The sequence below is a fragment of the Sceloporus occidentalis genome, unplaced genomic scaffold, assembly GCF_023333645.1.
Source record: "Sceloporus occidentalis isolate IW3139 unplaced genomic scaffold, rSceOcc1.0.p SCAF_28, whole genome shotgun sequence".
NCBI classification, from domain to species: domain Eukaryota; kingdom Metazoa; phylum Chordata; class Lepidosauria; order Squamata; family Phrynosomatidae; genus Sceloporus; species Sceloporus occidentalis.
Genome location: NW_028317008.1, coordinates 3,726,430 through 3,739,607, shown reverse-complemented (window position 1 = coordinate 3,739,607; position 13,178 = coordinate 3,726,430). Strand labels below are relative to the sequence as shown.

At 47.8% G+C, this 13,178-nt stretch overlaps 9 non-coding genes across 9 annotated transcripts; all 9 read left to right on the top strand.

Annotated features, from left to right (window-relative positions):
* Window positions 1-3,654: 3,654 nt before the first annotated feature.
* Window positions 3,655-3,736, top strand: TRNAL-AAG (transfer RNA leucine (anticodon AAG)). The gene has a single exon. It is a non-coding gene; the product is annotated as a tRNA-Leu (tRNA).
* Window positions 3,737-4,162: 426 nt separating this feature from the next.
* Window positions 4,163-4,244, top strand: TRNAL-AAG (transfer RNA leucine (anticodon AAG)). Its single transcript has one exon. It is a non-coding gene; the product is annotated as a tRNA-Leu (tRNA).
* Window positions 4,245-5,145: 901 nt separating this feature from the next.
* TRNAL-UAG (transfer RNA leucine (anticodon UAG)) lies at window positions 5,146-5,227 on the top strand. Its single transcript has one exon. It is a non-coding gene; the product is annotated as a tRNA-Leu (tRNA).
* Window positions 5,228-6,521: 1,294 nt separating this feature from the next.
* TRNAL-AAG (transfer RNA leucine (anticodon AAG)) lies at window positions 6,522-6,603 on the top strand. Its single transcript has one exon. It is a non-coding gene; the product is annotated as a tRNA-Leu (tRNA).
* A 1,656-nt stretch (window positions 6,604-8,259) lies between these two features.
* Window positions 8,260-8,341, top strand: TRNAL-AAG (transfer RNA leucine (anticodon AAG)). The gene has a single exon. It is a non-coding gene; the product is annotated as a tRNA-Leu (tRNA).
* A 794-nt stretch (window positions 8,342-9,135) lies between these two features.
* On the top strand, window positions 9,136-9,217 carry TRNAL-UAG (transfer RNA leucine (anticodon UAG)). The gene has a single exon. It is a non-coding gene; the product is annotated as a tRNA-Leu (tRNA).
* Window positions 9,218-10,011: 794 nt separating this feature from the next.
* On the top strand, window positions 10,012-10,093 carry TRNAL-UAG (transfer RNA leucine (anticodon UAG)). The gene has a single exon. It is a non-coding gene; the product is annotated as a tRNA-Leu (tRNA).
* A 2,018-nt stretch (window positions 10,094-12,111) lies between these two features.
* TRNAL-AAG (transfer RNA leucine (anticodon AAG)) lies at window positions 12,112-12,193 on the top strand. Its single transcript has one exon. It is a non-coding gene; the product is annotated as a tRNA-Leu (tRNA).
* Window positions 12,194-12,987: 794 nt separating this feature from the next.
* TRNAL-UAG (transfer RNA leucine (anticodon UAG)) lies at window positions 12,988-13,069 on the top strand. The gene has a single exon. It is a non-coding gene; the product is annotated as a tRNA-Leu (tRNA).
* Window positions 13,070-13,178: the final 109 nt, after the last annotated feature.

Below are 13,178 nucleotides of genomic sequence, written 5' to 3'. Positions count from 1 at the left end.
ATGGGCCCAACACAACGGACCTGTATCGGCTGAGGACGAGCTGCGGTGGAGTGATCATATCCGTCGACAACTCTGGTGGGAGACTCTGCGATGGGAACAGGAATACTTGGGTAAGTGCCTCCCAACCAGCAAGGACATTTACTGGTTCCAGCTGGAGGCACGAATGCCGTTGCTGGGAGAGCAGCCCAAAGAGGAATGGGTGGCAGAGTTAGAGGTGCTGGTCCAGACAGAGCTGAGGTTGGACGATGGATATCGGGCTCTGCGGTGGTACGCAGCACAGCTATGCCCGGGGCTGGAGGATAAAGGTCCTACAGAGGGCTATGGCTTCGGCGGCCCGGGATTACTATTGGAAAGCATAGAAAAGGATCCCGACTTCGGAAGTACATCGGAGTGTCGGGGGGAAGACATCCAGGAGCGCAGGGCAGAGGCTATCCCATATGTGGCCGAGCTGTGGGCTGACCTGGATTATTTGGTCACACAAGAATGGGAACTGGAACAGGCATATCAAGAGTTGTTCGACCATGTTCAGCAGTATGCCCCAGTATCCATGGATTTTGTTGACTGTTTATACGAGGATGGTAACTCAGGATGGGTAGATGAGGCTGCGGTCTTCACACCGGGGTCCTCCGAATGCTGGGTAGTTCGCCCAGATCCATACCCCTCAGCTGAAGCGCTGACAACAGGGTGGAGAGCCCCTGGCTTCTGCCCCGTACCTGCAACAGGAATCCAGGGAGATGCGGCAGCCGGCCCATCTCCCCAGCGGAAGCAGGAGCACGAGGGAGTGGAGGGTATCGTCCCTCCTCCCCAGCGGCTGACGGATGACCCGGGAGACAACACAGCCGGCCCGTGTTCCCAGCAACAGAAGGAGCCTCAAGGAGGGGGTGCAGGTGGCATCCCTCCCCAGCGGCCAAGTGAGTGCACAGGAGATGGCGCAGACGGCCAGTCTCCCCAGCAGCAGCTCACAACTCTGGGAGCGGAGGAACCTGTTCTCCCTCCCCAGCGGCAGATCCCAGCTGAGGGAGCTGAGGGTGTCGTCCCTCCTCCCCAGCGGCCGTTGGATTACCCAGGACACAGCGCAGCCGGCTCATCTCCCCAGCGGCAGATGGAGCACCAGGGAGGGGATGCAGGCGGCATCACTCCCCAGCAGGTGGGTGAGTGTCCAGGAGATGACGCAGCTGGCCAGTCTCCACAGCGGCAGCTCACAACTCTGGGAGCGGAGGAACCTGTTCTCCCTCCCCCGCATCAGATCCCAGTTGAGGGAGCTGAGAGTGTCGTCCCTCCTCCCCAGCGACTGACGGATGACCTGGAAGACAGCGCAGCCGGCTCATCTCCCCAGCGACAGATCCATATTGAGGGAGCCAAGGGTGTCGTCCCTCCTCCCCAGCGGCTGACGGATGACCCGGGAGACGGCACAGCCGGCCCATGTTCCCAACAGCAGAAGGAGGATCAAAGAGGGGGTGCAGGTGGCATCACTCCCCAGCGGCCAAGTGAGTGCACAGGAGATGGCGCAGGCGGCCAGTCTCCCCAGCAGCAGCTCACAGATTCGGAAGTGGAGGAACCTATCCTCCCTTTCCAGCCCCAGACCCCAGTTCAGGGAGCCAAGGGTGTCTTCCCTCCTCCCCAGTGGCGCACAGATGACCTGGGAGATGGCGCTGCCAACCCATCACCACAGCGACAACAGGAGCCCCAGGGAGAAGATGCAGGCATCATCACTCCCCAGCGACTGGGAAGATTCCAGAGAGAAGGTGCTGTAGGCACTTCTCTCCAGCGGCAGTTGTATTTTTCTGGAGAGTCAGAGGTGGGGCGGGGGAGTGCTGCTCTTGGAGGGGCAGATTATTTGGGGCACCAGTTTCGGGAGGGCATTGATGGGCTAAGTGAACTAACTGACTACGGAGTCAACCCGTTTGGGGTTTCCTCCTGTGTCAGTCCTATTTGGAAGGGGGAGAAGTGTGACAGAACCCTCCATCACTGGGGCCCCTGGAGAGGCCTGAGAGCCAGCCTCCTCCCTATCGACTATGGGCCCAGGCCTTGTAGAGACTTCTGTGTGTGAATACAGGGGTTCAGTCTGCTGATGTACCCCATGTTTTAGCACTCAGAGTATCAGAACTGTAACGTCAGCTGGACATCCTGTGGTAGGAAGAAGGCTGATTGTCTGTGCATTGTTAATTGTATAGGTGTGAAGTGTTTCCCCTGTTATTGTGAGTTAGCCCTTGTCTTAAGACCCCCTGTAGGTATGACTAGGTGTCACTGCTGCATACCTAATTATCAATTACACAACAGGTAGCTGTTAATCCTGTGAGCTCCTGTTATCCCTGTGTCCTGGCCATTGTCTGTCTTAAGCCAATTATATGTCTATCGTCATTCCACGTCTACGTCCCCAATTAATGTAATTATTTACGTCTCATGTCATTCTGTCCTTCCCCCGGATATTGTGTTGCAGGATTTGATCTAATTACTTCCTTCCTGCCATGGTAATTAGATCATGTGATATTTGTCTTGCCCCTTTTCTTACTTGTGTATATATAGCTCTGTCTTTGGTTTTAATAAATGAGTCCTGTTTTCACCTCAACATGAGTGTTGCCTGATGTTTGGGGTGGGCTGTAGCCACACTGTGTAGCTAAGCTTCGGATAGCCACAGTGCCAATGCGGCTTCGGTGCAGCGACGTCCCTCCTTCTATCTACAACGCTGGTTCTGCCCGGTGCTGAAGGGGTTACTTGTTGGTGTCCCGTCAGGAGGAAGCAACGTTTGGCGGGAGTACCCAGTCGGGGTACAGGTCGGTCCCGTCACACTTGTCACCTTGCATTCTGTCAGCCTGGGAAACAAGCAGTAGCAAGTCTCTTATCTTCCAAAGTGTTGCAGAAAGATACTTTTAAGCCTACTTGAAGTTATTCTACATTATCAAGCTCTAACCCCAGTCAGCTTCTGCTGCAGGAAGAGCTTGGTTGGCCCAGTATAGCAAAATCAGTGTTATTTCTTCAAAGTCCCCTCACCCATTCAATCTTGCATTACTCAGGGCCAGCTTTGTCCTTCCTGCTGGTGAAAGGGTCCACTTCATGATGAATAGTGAAGTGAGGGAGTTGAAACTACAACTCTTCCTTTGGTGAGTAAACCCCCTTGGAGAGTGGTACACCCTCTACCGTCACTTGGTAGCGTGACCGAGCGGTCTAAGGCGTTTGATTAAAGCTCCAGTCTCTTCGGAGGCGTGGGTTCAAATCCCACCGCTGCCATGTTTTCTTAACGTAGACAAGTGTGCTTAGAAATACTTGTTTGTTCATTAGCTCTTTGTTAATAACTACTTGTCACCTTGCATTCTGTCAGCCTGGGAAACAAGCAGTAGCAAGTCTCTTATCTTCCAAAGTGTTGCAGAAAGATACTTTTAAGCCTACTTGAAGTTATTCTACATTATCAAGCTCTAACCCCAGTCAGCTTCTGCTGCAGGAAGAGCTTGGTTGGCCCAGTATAGCAAAATCAGTGTTATTTCTTCAAAGTCCCCTCACCCATTCAATCTTGCATTACTCAGGGCCAGCTTTGTCCTTCCTGCTGGTGAAAGGGTCCACTTCATGATGAATAGTGAAGTGAAGGGAGTTGAAACTACAACTCTTCCTTTGATGCGTAAACCCCCTTGGAGAGTAGTACACCACTAGCCGTCACTCGGTAGCGTGGCCGAGTGGTCTAAGGCGCTGGATTAAGGCTCCAGTCTCTTCGGAGGCGTGGGTTCAAATCCCACCGCTGCCATGTTTTCTTAACGTAGACAAGTGTGCTTAGAAATACTTGTTTGTTCATTAGCTCTTTGTTAGTAACTACTTGTCACCTTGCATTCTGTCAGCCTGGAAAACAAGCAGTAGCAAGTCTCTTATCTTGCAAAGTGTTGCAGAAAGATACTTTTAAGCCTACTTGAAGTTATTCTACATTATCAAGCTCTAACCCCAGTCAGCTTCTGCTGCAGGAAGAGCTTGGTTGGCCCAGTATAGCAAAATCAGTGTTATTTCTTCAAAGTCCCCTCACCCATTCAATCTTGCATTACTCAGGGCCAGCTTTGTCCTTCCTGCTGGTGAAAGGGTCCACTTCATGATGAATAGTGAAGTGAAGGGAGTTGAAACTACAACTCTTCCTTTGATGCGTAAACCCCCTTGGAGAGTAGTACACCACTAGCCGTCACTCGGTAGCGTGGCCGAGCGGTCTAAGGCGCTGGATTAAGGCTCCAGTCTCTTCGGAGGCGTGGGTTCAAATCCCACCGCTGCCATGTTTTCTTAACGTAGACAAGTGTGCTTAGAAATACTTGTTTGTTCATTAGCTCTTTGTTAGTAACTACTTGTCACCTTGCATTCTGTCAGCCTGGAAAACAAGCAGTAGCAAGTCTCTTATCTTGCAAAGTGTTGCAGAAAGATACTTTTAAGCCTACTTGAAGTTATTCTACATTATCAAGCTCTAACCCCAGTCAGCTTCTGCTGCAGGAAGAGCTTGGTTGGCCCAGTATAGCAAAATCAGTCCCCTCACCCATTCAATCTTGCATTACTCAGGGCTAGCTTTGTCCTTCCTGCTGGTGAAAGGGTCCACTTCATGATGAATAGTGAAGTGAAGGGAGTTGAAACTACAACTCTTCCTTTGGTGAGTAAACCCCCTTGGAGAGTGGTACACCTCCCGCCGTCACTCGGTAGCTTGTCCGAGCGGTCTAAGGCGCTGGGTTTAGGCTCCAGTCTCTCTGGAGGCGTGGGTTCGAATCCCACCGCTGCCATGTTTTCTTAACGTAGACAAGTGTGCTTAGAAATACTTGTTTGTTCATTAGCTCTTTGTTAGTAACTACTTGTCACCTTGCATTCTGTCAGCCTGGAAAACAAGCAGTAGCAGTCTCTTATCTTGCAAAGTGTTGCAGAAAGATACTTTTAAGCCTACTTGAAGTTATTCTACATTATCAAGCTCTAACCCCAGTCAGCTTCTGCTGCAGGAAGAGCTTGGTTGGCCCAGTATAGCAAAATCAGTCCCCTCACCCATTCAATCTTGCATTACTCAGGGCTAGCTTTGTCCTTCCTGCTGGTGAAAGGGTCCACTTCATGATGAATAGTGAAGTGAAGGGAGTTGAAACTACAACTCTTCCTTTGGTGAGTAAACCCCCTTGGAGAGTGGTACACCACCCGCCGTCACTCGGTAGCATGGCCGAGCGGTCTAAGGCGCTGGATTTAGGCTCCAGTTTCTCTGGAGGCGTGGGTTCGAATCCCACTGCTGCCATGTTTTCTTAACGTAGACAAGAGTGCTTAGAAATACTTGTTTGTTCATTAGCTCTTTGTTAGTAACTACTTGTCACCTTGCATTCTGTCAGCCTGGAAAACAAGCAGTAGCAAGTCTCTTATCTTGCAAAGTGTTGCAGAAAGATACTTTTAAGCCTACTTGAAGTTATTCTACATTATCAAGCTCTAACCCCAGTCAGCTTCTGCTGCAGGAAGAGCTTGGTTGGCCCAGGCGTAGGTTCAAATCCCACCACTGCCATGCGTGCGCCAAACTTTTAATTGGTAGCCTGGCAGAGCGGTCTAAGGTGATGGATTTAGGCTCCAGTCTCTCCGGAGGCCTGGGTTCAAATCCCACCGCTGCCATGTTTTCTTAACGTAGACAAATGTGCTTAGAAATACTTGTTTGTTCATTAGCTCTTTGTTAATAACTACTTGTCACTTTGCATTCTGTCAGCCTGGGAAACAAGCAGTAGCAAGACTCTTATCTTGCAAAGTGTTGCAGAAAGATACTTTTAAGCCTACTTGAAGTTATTCTACATTATCAAGCTCTAACCCCAGTCAGCTTCTGCTGCAGGAAGAGCTTGGTTGGCCCAGTATAGCAAAATCAGTGTTATTTCTTCAAAGTCCCCTCACCCATTCAATCTTGCATTACTCAGGGCCAGCTTTGTCCTTCCTGCTGGTGAAAGGGTCCACTTCATGATGAATAGTGAAGTGAGGGAGTTGAAACTACAACTCTTCCTTTGGTGAGTAAACCCCCTTGGAGAGTGGTACACCCTCTACTGTCACTTGGTAGCGTGACCGAGCGGTCTAAGGCGCTTGCATAAGGCTCCAGTCTCTTCGGAGGCGTGGGTTCAAATCCCACCGCTGCTATGTTTTCTTAACGTAGACAAGTGTGCTTAGAAATACTTGTTTGTTTATTAGCTCTTTGTTAATAACTACTTGTCACCTTGCATTCTGTCAGCCTGGGAAACAAGCAGTAGCAAGTCTCTTATCTTGCAAAGTGTTGCAGAAAGATACTTTTAAGCGTACTTGAAGTTATTCTACATTATCAAGCTCTAACCCCAGTCAGCTTCTGCTGCAGGAAGAGCTTGGTTGGCCCAGTATAGCAAAATCAGTGTTATTTCTTCAAAGTCCCCTCACCCATTCAATCTTGCATTACTCAGGGCCAGCTTTGTCCTTCCTGCTGGTGAAAGGGTCCACTTCATGATGAATAGTGAAGTGAGGGAGTTGAAACTACAACTCTTCCTTTGGTGAGTAAACCCCCTTGGAGAGTGGTACATCCTCCGCTGTCACTTGGTAGCGTGGCCGAGCGGTCTAAGGCGCTGGATTAAGGCTCCAGTCTCTTTGGAGGCGTGGGTTCAAATCCCACCGCTGCCATTTTTTCTTAACGTAGACAAGTGTGCTTAGAAATACTTGTTTGTTCATTAGCTCTTTGTTAGTAACTACTTGTCACCTTGCATTCTGTCAGCCTGGGAAACAAGCAGTAGCAAGTCTCTTATCTTGCAAAGTGTTGCAGAAAGATACTTTTAAGCCTACTTGAAGTTATTCTACATTATCAAGCTCTAACCCCAGTCAGCTTCTGCTGCAGGAAGAGCTTGGTTGGCCCAGGCGTAGGTTCAAATCCCACCACTGCCATGCGTGCGCTAAACTTTTAATTGGTAGCCTGGCAGAGCGGTCTAAGGTGATGGATTTAAGCTCCAGTCTCTCTGGAGGCGTGGGTTCAAATCCCACCGCTGCCATGTTTTCTTAACGTAGACAAATGTGCTTAGAAATACTTGTTTGTTCATTAGCTCTTTGTTAATAACTACTTGTCACTTTGCATTCTGTCAGCCTGGGAAACAAGCAGTAGCAAGACTCTTATCTTGCAAAGTGTTGCAGAAAGATACTTTTAAGCCTACTTGAAGTTATTCTACATTATCAAGCTCTAACCCCAGTCAGCTTCTGCTGCAGGAAGAGCTTGGTTGGCCCAGTATAGCAAAATCAGTGTTATTTCTTCAAAGTCCCCTCACCCATTCAATCTTGCATTACTCAGGGCCAGCTTTGTCCTTCATGCTCGTGAAAGGGTCCACTTCATGATGAATAGTGAAGTGAGGGAGTTGAAACTACAACTCTTCCTTTGGTGAGTAAACCCCCTTGGAGAGTGGTACACCCTCTACTGTCACTTGGTAGCGTGACCGAGTGGTCTAAGGCGCTTGCTTAAGGCTCCAGTCTCTTCGGAGGCGTGGGTTCAAATCCCACCGCTGCCATGTTTTCTTAACGTAGACAAGTGTGCTTAGAAATACTTGTTTGTTTATTAGCTCTTTGTTAATAACTACTTGTCACCTTGCATTCTGTCAGTCTGGGAAACAAGCAGTAGCAAGTCTCTTATCTTGCAAAGTGTTGCAGAAAGATACTTTTAAGCCTACTTGAAGTTATTCTACATTATCAAGCTCTAACCCCAGTCAGCTTCTGCTGCAGGAAGAGCTTGGTTGGCCCAGGTGTAGGTTCAAATCCCACCACTGCCATGCGTGCGCTAAACTTTTAATTGGTAGCCTGGCAGAGCGGTCTAAGGTGATGGATTTAGGCTCCAGTCTCTCTGGAGGCGTGGGTTCGAATCCCACCGCTGCCATGTTTTCTTAACGTAGACAAATGTGCTTAGAAATACTTGTTTGTTCATTAGCTCTTTGTTAATAACTACTTGTCACTTTGCATTCGGTCAGCCTGGGAAACAAGCAGTAGCAAGACTCTTATCTTGCAAAGTGTTGCAGAAAGATACTTTTAAGCCTACTTGAAGTTATTCTACATTATCAAGCTCTAACCCCAGTCAGCTTCTGCTGCAGGAAGAGCTTGGTTGGCCCAGTATAGCAAAATCAGTGTTATTTCTTCAAAGTCCCCTCACCCATTCAATCTTGCATTACTCAGGGCCAGCTTTGTCCTTCCTGCTGGTGAAAGGGTCCACTTCATGATGAATAGTGAAGTGAGGGAGTTGAAACTACAACTCTTCCTTTGGTGAGTAAACCCCCTTGGAGAGTGGTACATCCTCCGCTGTCACTTGGTAGCGTGGCCGAGCGGTCTAAGGCGCTGGATTAAGGCTCCAGTCTCTTCGGAGGCGTGGGTTCAAATCCCACCGCTGCCATGTTTTCTTAACGTAGACAAGTGTGCTTAGAAATACTTGTTTGTTCATTAGCTCTTTGTTAATAACTACTTGTCACCTTGCATTCTGTCAGCCTGGGAAACAAGCAGTAGCAAGTCTCTTATCTTGCAAAGTGTTGCAGAAAGATACTTTTAAGCCTACTTGAAGTTATTCTACATTATCAAGCTCTAACCCCAGTCAGCTTGTGCTGCAGGAAGAGCTTGGTTGGCCCAGGCGTCGGTTCAAATCCCACCACTGCCATGCGTGCGCTAAACTTTTAATTGGTAGCCTGGCAGAGCAGTCTGAGGTGATGGATTTAGGCTCCAGTCTCTCCGGAGGCGTGGGTTTGAATCCCACTGCTGTCATGTTTTCTTAACGTAGACAAGTGTGCTTAGAAATACTTGTTTGTTCATTAGCTCTTTGTTAGCAACTTCTTGTCAGCTTGCATTCTGTCAGCCTGGGAAACAAGCAGTAGCAAGTCTCTTATCTTGTAAAGTGTTGGAGAAAGATACTTTTAAGCCTACTTGAAGTTGTTCTACATTATCAAGCTCTAACCCCAGTCAGCTTCTGCTGCAGGTAGAGCTTGGTTGGCCCAGTTTAATGTATAGCAAAATAAGTGTTATTTCTTCAAAGTCCCCTCACCCATTCAATCTTGCATTACTCAGGGCCAGCTTTGTCCTTCCTGCTGGTGAAAGGGTCCACTTCATGATGAATAGTGAAGTGAAGGGAGTTGAAACTACAACTCTTCCTTTGGTGAGTAAACCCCCTTGGAGAGTGGTCCGCCCTTGTCATCACTCGGTAGCGTGGCCGAGCGGTCTAAGGCGCTGGATTTAGGCTCCAGTCTCTCTGGAGGCGTGGGTTCGAATCCCACCGCTGCCATGTTTTATTAACGTAGACAAGTGTGCTTAGAAATACTTGTTTGTTCATTAGCTCTTTGTTTGTAACTACTTGTCAGCTTGCATTCTGTCAGCCTGGGAAACAAGCAGTAGCAAGTCTCTTATCTTGCAAAGTGTTGCAGAAAGATACTTTTAAGCCTACTTGAAGTTATTCTACATTATCAAGCTCTAACCCCAGTCAGCTTGTGCTGCAGGAAGAGCTTGGTTGGCCCAGGCGTGGGTTCAAATCCCACCACTGCCATGCATGCGCTAAACTTTTAATTGGTAGCCTGGCAGAGCAGTCTGAGGTGATGGATTTAGGCTCCAGTCTCTCCGGAGGCGTGGGTTTGAATCCCACTGCTGTCATGTTTTCTTAACGTAGACAAGTGTGCTTAGAAATACTTGTTTGTTCATTAGCTCTTTGTTAGTAAATTCTTGTCAGCTTGCATTCTGTCAGCCTGGGAAACAAGCAGTAGCAAGTCTCTTATCTTGCAAAGTGTTGGAGAAAGATACTTTTAAGCCTACTTGAAGTTGTTCTACATTATCAAGCTCTAACCCCAGTCAGCTTCTGCTGCAGGTAGAGCTTGGTTGGCCCAGTTTAATGTATAGCAAAATAAGTGTTATTTCTTCAAAGTCCCCTCACCCATTCAATCTTGCATTACTCAGGGCCAGCTTTGTCCTTCCTGCTGGTGAAAGGGTCCACTTCATGATGAATAGTGAAGTGAAGGGAGTTGAAACTACAACTCTTCCTTTGGTGAGTAAACCCCCTTGGAGAGTGGTCCCCCCTTGTCATCACTTGGTAGCGTGGCCGAGCGGTCTAAGGCGCTGGATTTAGGCTCCAGTTTTTCTGGAGGCGTGGGTTCGAATCCCACCGCTGCCATGTTTTATTAACGTAGACAAGTGTGCTTAGAAATACTTGTTTGTTCATTAGCTCTTTGTTTGTAACTACTTGTCAGCTTGCATTCTGTCAGCCTGGGAAACAAGCAGTAGCAAGTCTCTTATCTTGCAAAGTGTTGCAGAAAGATACTTTTAAGCCTACTTGAAGTTATTCTACATTATCAAGCTCTAACCCCAGTCAGCTTGTGCTGCAGGAAGAGCTTGGTTGGCCCAGGCGTGGGTTCAAATCCCACCACTGCCATGCATGCGCTAAACTTTTAATTGGTAGCCTGGCCGAGCGGTCTAAGGTGCTGGATTTAGGCTCCAGTTTCTCTGGAGGCATGGGTTCGAATCCCACCGCTGCCATGTTTTCTTAACGTAGACAAGTGTGCTTAGAAATAGTTGTTTGTTCATTAGCTCTTTGTTAGTAACTACTTGTCACCTTGCATTCTGTCAGCCTGGGAAACAAGCAGTAGCAAGTCTCTTATCTTGCAAAGTGTTGCAGAAAGATACTTTTAAGCCTACTTGAAGTTATTCTACATTATCAAGCTCTAACCCCAGTCAGCTTCTGCTGCAGGAAGAGCTTGGTTGGCCCAGGCGTAGGTTCAAATCCCACCACTGCCATGCGTGCGCTAAACTTTTAATTGGTAGCCTGGCAGAGCGGTCTAAGGTGATGGATTTAAGCTCCAGTCTCTCTGGAGGCGTGGGTTCGAATCCCACCGCTGCCATGTTTTCTTAACGTAGACAAATGTGCTTAGAAATACTTGTTTGTTCATTAGCTCTTTGTTAATAACTACTTGTCACTTTGCATTCTGTCAGCCTGGGAAACAAGCAGTAGCAAGACTCTTATCTTGCAAAGTGTTGCAGAAAGATACTTTTAAGCCTACTTGAAGTTATTCTACATTATCAAGCTCTAACCCCAGTCAGCTTCTGCTGCAGGAAGAGCTTGGTTGGCCCAGTATAGCAAAATCAGTGTTATTTCTTCAAAGTCCCCTCACCCATTCAATCTTGCATTACTCAGGGCCAGCTTTGTCCTTCCTGCTCGTGAAAGGGTCCACTTCATGATGAATAGTGAAGTGAGGGAGTTGAAACTACAACTCTTCCTTTGGTGAGTAAACCCCCTTGGAGAGTGGTACACCCTCTACTGTCACTTGGTAGCGTGACCGAGCGGTCTAAGGCGCTTGCTTAAGGCTCCAGTCTCTTCGGAGGCGTGGGTTCAAATCCCACCGCTGCCATGTTTTCTTAACGTAGACAAGTGTGCTTAGAAATACTTGTTTGTTTATTAGCTCTTTGTTAATAACTACTTGTCACCTTGCATTCTGTCAGTCTGGGAAACAAGCAGTAGCAAGTCTCTTATCTTGCAAAGTGTTGCAGAAAGATACTTTTAAGCCTACTTGAAGTTATTCTACATTATCAAGCTCTAACCCCAGTCAGCTTCTGCTGCAGGAAGAGCTTGGTTGGCCCAGGCGTAGGTTCAAATCCCACCACTGCCATGCGTGCACTAAACTTTTAATTGGTAGCCTGGCAGAGCGGTCTAAGGTGATGGCTTTAGGCTCCAGTCTCTCTGGAGGCGTGGGTTCGAATCCCACCGCTGCCATGTTTTCTTAACGTAGACAAATGTGCTTAGAAATACTTGTTTGTTCATTAGCTCTTTGTTAATAACTACTTGTCACTTTGCATTCGGTCAGCCTGGGGAACAAGCAGTAGCAAGACTCTTATCTTGCAAAGTGTTGCAGAAAGATACTTTTAAGCCTACTTGAAGTTATTCTACATTATCAAGCTCTAACCCCAGTCAGCTTCTGCTGCAGGAAGAGCTTGGTTGGCCCAGTATAGCAAAATCAGTGTTATTTCTTCAAAGTCCCCTCACCCATTCAATCTTGCATTACTCAGGGCCAGCTTTGTCCTTCCTGCTGGTGAAAGGGTCCACTTCATGATGAATAGTGAAGTGAGGGAGTTGAAACTACAACTCTTCCTTTGGTGAGTAAACCCCCTTGGAGAGTGGTACATCCTCCGCTGTCACTTGGTAGCGTGGCCGAGCGGTCTAAAGCGCTGGGTTAAGGCTCCAGTCTCTTCGGAGGCGTGGGTTCAAATCCCACCGCTGCCATGTTTTCTTAACGTAGACAAGTGTGCTTAGAAATACTTGTTTGTTCATTAGCTCTTTGTTAATAACTACTTGTCACCTTGCATTCTGTCAGCCTGGGAAACAAGCAGTAGCAAGTCTCTTATCTTGCAAAGTGTTGCAGAAAGATACTTTTAAGCCTACTTGAAGTTATTCTACATTATCAAGCTCTAACCCCAGTCAGCTTGTGCTGCAGGAAGAGCTTGGTTGGCCCAGGCGTCGGTTCAAATCCCACCACTGCCATGCGTGCGCTAAACTTTTAATTGGTAGCCTGGCAGAGCAGCCTGAGGTGATGGATTTAGGCTCCAGTCTCTCCGGAGGCGTGGGTTTGAATCCCACTGCTGTCATGTTTTCTTAACGTAGACAAGTGTGCTTAGAAATACTTGTTTGTTCATTAGCTCTTTGTTAGCAACTTCTTGTCAGCTTGCATTCTGTCAGCCTGGGAAACAAGCAGTAGCAAGTCTCTTATCTTGCAAAGTGTTGGAGAAAGATACTTTTAAGCCTACTTGAAGTTGTTCTACATTATCAAGCTCTAACCCCAGTCAGCTTCTGCTGCAGGTAGAGCTTGGTTGGCCCAGTTTAATGTATAGCAAAATAAGTGTTATTTCTTCAAAGTCCCCTCACCCATTCAATCTTGCATTACTCAGGGCCAGCTTTGTCCTTCCTGCTGGTGAAAGGGTCCACTTCATGATGAATAGTGAAGTGAAGGGAGTTGAAACTACAACTCTTCCTTTGGTGAGTAAACCCCCTTGGAGAGTGGTCCGCCCTTGTCATCACTCGGTAGCGTGGCCGAGCGGTCTAAGGCGCTGGATTTAGGCTCCAGTCTCTCTGGAGGCGTGGGTTCGAATCCCACCGCTGCCATGTTTTATTAACGTAGACAAGTGTGCTTAGAAATACTTGTTTGTTCATTAGCTCTTTGTTTGTAACTACTTGTCAGCTTGCATTCTGTCAGCCTGGGAAACAAGCAGTA